The sequence below is a fragment of the Martes martes genome (assembly GCF_963455335.1).
Source record: "Martes martes genome assembly, chromosome: 2".
Classification (NCBI taxonomy): domain Eukaryota; kingdom Metazoa; phylum Chordata; class Mammalia; order Carnivora; family Mustelidae; genus Martes; species Martes martes.
This window is the reverse complement of record NC_137889.1, coordinates 194,571,022-194,575,942: the sequence shown is the minus strand read 5'-3', so window position 1 is coordinate 194,575,942 and position 4,921 is coordinate 194,571,022.

Below are 4,921 nucleotides of genomic sequence, written 5' to 3'. Positions count from 1 at the left end.
AAATGATAGCATAAAAAAATCTGATATTTTCTTTGGAATAGGGGAGTAGAATCTGTTTTCTGAGGAAACTTTATTCATTTCATTTGTAGAAGGACAAGAGAACTACTCCAATGACACATTTCTGGGGACTTGGGTCTTTTCCCCCCAGCTTTAAGTCAGAGATTTCTTTCTATTGGTGCTTAAAGTGTACCACAAGCAAAATTCTATTGGGTAAGAAGTTGAGTTACTGGTGATTCTTCATTACCCTAATAGAGGTTTAGAGAGGCAGAGTCTCACCAACAGAATCATGTGTCAGCCCTTCGGAAATGTTTTCTTTATATTTGATAGTTGCAATGTCCAAATACCACAGATCATTATTTTATGAGTTGTTTTCTTGTCAGGTGGTCTTTGTTTATTCCTTCCCCCTTCATTAGTTCCACATTGCAAGGGAACAGAATAACATGCTGCTTCATGTAACTAATGGAATTGCTTTTTAAAAAAAATTGTTTTTGAGAAGAAAGCTTCTTTTCATTTACCTTATCTAGTTTCACTATCTATGGTGACCATAATAACTTGATCTCTGAATCAGAAGAATCAGCCTCGTTTTTTATGCACTGGGAAAAAATTGGTTGACACAGTCTGGCTCAAATGAGGGTTGACTTTGGTTCCAAAAGTAAAATGCACAGAACATGTGTCTTTATGTTATATTTTGTAAGGAAATACTGAGACCTATTATATGTCTATAAATATCCTAATTCTGTGATGGACCCAGGGAAAGAGCCCAATTCTATTCTTTGACCTTATTTATTATGTTATGCAATACCTTTTTTTAAAAAATTTTCTTTAAAATTTTTTTATTGACTAGTGCTTATATTTCAAGGCAGACATTTTATTGAGTTAAGACTTGTGAAGCATTATCACGGTTTTACTATTCAGACTTTAATTAGAGATCACCCCATGCTTTAAGCTCATTATTCTCTGTATTTTATATTTGGTAAGATATCAGGTCATTTATAACAAGAATCTACAACCTTCTAAGTTCTCTACTATACTCACAGGCCTGGCAAGGGCAGCAGCCACAAGGCAGGTAAGGATGAGAAACTTCATGGCTGTCAAGACCCCTGTAAGAGAAATAAAAAGAGTTAGATCTTCTAATAAGATGAAAAAGAAATCCTTGATTTTCCAACAAAGGAAAATTGACGCTAAGATATGTTACTCTGAGAAGTGATATTTTAATTAACATGATTTTTAAAATGTTGCTATTCAATATAAATCCAGTTTCTGGTTCCAGTTATCTTGATCAGTGCTTATTTTAAGAAATACAAATTTCTTACCACTATTTTTATCCACTAACATTCTATAGCAAAACATTTGATTCTTGAACAGGGTAATATGGTTTTGTCAGAGGAATAGGGAATAATCAATATTTAAGCACAATTTTAAAAAAACCCAAACTTTTCCTTCTAGGTCATCAGATTTGCTGGCGGGGTGGGGGGGGGGTGCTGGGTACTGAACTGAAATCCAGTAAGAGCTAGCATTTAATTTTATCTGAAAATTTTGGAAAATATCTTCCTCCTTTAAATCTACTTCAAAGCATCCTTCTCTTTCAGAATCTTCATGAGAAATTATATCAGTGCATTATGTAGAAACTATTAATCTCCATCAGTAATTTTTCAAAAGAATCTAGCTATCACTTCATGTTTTGCTACGCTGATATATCCATGACATAACTGTATGAAGGTGATTAGACGGAATCATAAGATTCAGATATCTTGTTATGTTGATTTCCAGAGTCCCATCAAATTGCAATAATCTACAACTACTGATATTTAAATGTGATAGGAAAGTGGTTCACAGAGAATGTTTTTAATAAATCATTTTACATATGCAATTTGTTGATGCCTCCGTCAACAAATTAATACTGACATTTTTATATATACTGCTTCAGTTTACAAACTGTACAATCTAAACACATTAGTAAAGAAGGCATATTTATAAGCCCAAAATGAATTTATATCTTTATGCATTCACATCCTTCCAAATACCCAAATTAAACCATCTTTACAAAAAGTAGTCTTTTATATCTATCATTGATATACTCTTTATAGAATTAATTTTTTTAGCCAAATGACATGAGATAAAACTTGCCTTGAAATACTGTACCAGAAATGGCCCTTGTTACAGTAATTAAAAAGACCAGAAATTATTTTGCATAATGAATTTCCACGGAATGGTTAAAATAATTCAAACTACCTCCCCACAAGTCTCTACTGAAATTATGTATTTACTTTTTCAATATATAAGGTTTTAGTTACTAAGTCATGAAAAAAATGATTTGTTCTTTGTAACACTATATTAATTTGTCACCTAAAGATCTGAGATGGATGGTGACAAAATTTGCAAATGCATCTTTAAACTATCAGTATCAATGTGTCAAGAAGGTATCGTTTGCAAGCACATAGAAAATTAACAAATGCATCTTAATGAAGAGTGAAAGAAAGATAGGCAATGTGAAATCATAGATTTTGTCAAATGTTAAAATCATACATTTTGTTAAATGTAAAGACAATACCTTGAACCCAAGACTGGGAAGAAGAAGCAAACTTGGTTGATGATTAAGGTGATGACAGATATCTTTGCTCCACAGCTATTTAAACCTAGTGATTAGTAAAATGCTAATTTTGTGGTTTAAGTTCAACCCATAGGTCTATTTAAATTCTAAGAATTTTCTCAAGTAGGAAATTAATTTTCAGTCTAATTTCTCTCCCCAGAAATTCTGAGGAGAGTTTCCAACAAAGAAGTGATTCATACTATAACAGATTATAGAGGAAAGGGAATAACAGTATTCAAAATTAAAATACAAAAATTTCTAGATTTATGGTTATGGTAGGAACATGATTTTATCATGATTTTATGTTAAATGGATAATTGGAAAGACTAATATAGCAATAAAATTCTCTTTTTTATCTTTTGAAAAATCCATTATCTATAAAGAAAAGTCTTGGGACAAATTAGGGTCTTCAAAATTTTTCAGTTTTTGCCAACATACTAGATCATGAGGAGAATTCATTATTCATTTCCTCTTTTAAAACTCAACTTGTCATATATTATTTATTTTAATTATTCACTTTATGGGGTAACTGACATAGTATGTGCTCACATCTTTTTTTTTCCAAAACAAAGAAAAATAAAATGATCCTATAAATTTTGGTAGCATTTTAATTACATCACATAAGTTTTTGTTTGTTTGTTTTGGGAGTACTAGTTGTGATAGCATTCATTAATTCAGTTATTAGATTGTTTAATTAAAAGTAATAATTATTCAAGAATTAAATTTTTAAGTGTTGTAAAAAGTAAACCATATCTGTGATTTCTCCATCCCTTAAAGTAAATATAAGGGAAAAAAATGAAAGTCCCTCTCTCTAATCCTTAATTCTACTCCTAGAATGAGCTGGCATTATATATTTTAGAAAAAAATATTATGGTTTTTAAAAGTTACTACTTTTGATTATCAGTGAGTTTTTCTTCTGGAAAGGAATCATACCATATATTTTTGAATTAAAAAATAAGCTACAGTAATATTTACAGCCTAGTCACAATCGTAAGACAGGGACATTATTCAGAGTTAAAAGAAATACCGAAGAGGTTCAGTCTCTCTACACCAGGAATCAGAGGAGACAGTGGTTTTCCATACTGAAGCTCTCTTTGCATAGTATCTTCCTTGTTGACTACATCATATCAATTTTAACAACTTACTAGTGTTTTCTATTTACAGGCCTACCTTGGGGATATTAAGGTTGGATTCCAGACCACTGCAATAAAGTGAATATTGTAATAAAGCAAGTCAAATAAACTTCTGGTTTTCCAGTACATATAGCAGTTATGTTTACACGATGCTGTTGTCTGTTAAGTATAACAGCAGTATGTCTAAAAACAAATGTATATACCTTAATTTAAAAAAATACTTAATTGCTAAAAAATACTAACCATCATCAGACCTTTCAGTGAGTCATCATCCTTTGGCCAGTGGAAGGTCTTGCCTTGATGTCGATGGCGGCTGACAGATCAAGGTGGTGGTTCCCAGTGGTTCAAGGGGCCGTAGTTGTGCCACATTGGTTGACTCTTCCTTTCACACATGATTTTTCTGTCTTGTGCAATGCTGTTTGATAGCATTTTACCCACAGTAGAACTTCTGTCAAAACTGGAGTCAATCCTCTCAAACCTGTTGCTGCTTTGTCACCTAAGTTTCTTAATATTCTAAACCGTTCGTTGTCATTTCGACAATCTTCACAGTATCTTCCCCACGAGCAGATCGCATCTGAAGAAACCACTCTCTTTGCTCATCCATTAGAAGCAACTCTTCAGGGGCACCTGGGTGGCTCAGTGGGTTAAGCCTCTGCCTTCGGCTCAGGTCATGACCTCAGGCTCAGGTCATGATCTCAGGGTCCTGGGATCGAGCCCCGAGGGGGGCTCTCTCCTCAGCAGGGAGCCTGCTTCCCTTCCTCTCTCTCTGCCTGCCTCTCTGCCTACTTGTGATCTCTGTCTGTCAAATAAATAAATAAAATCTTAAAAAAAAAAAAAAAGAAACAACTCTTCATCTGTTTAAATCTTATCGTGAGATTGCAACAATTCAAATACAGTAATAAGGAAAAAGTTTCAATTATTGTGAGAATTACCAAAATGTAACACAGAGACATGAAGCCAACAAATGCTGTTAGAAAAATGACTGATAGACTTGCTGGGCTCGGGTTTGCCACAAACCTTCAATCTGAAAAAAAGGAATAGCCACAAAATGCAATAAGGTGAAATGCAATAAAATGAGGCTTGCCTGTACTCTGATTCATTCATGGCAGTAAGGACAAGCACCCTCAGCTACATTGTAACATCATATTTTTTGTCTTTTCTCAGTAGTGTATCCAGAACGGTTGACTTATTTTATGCC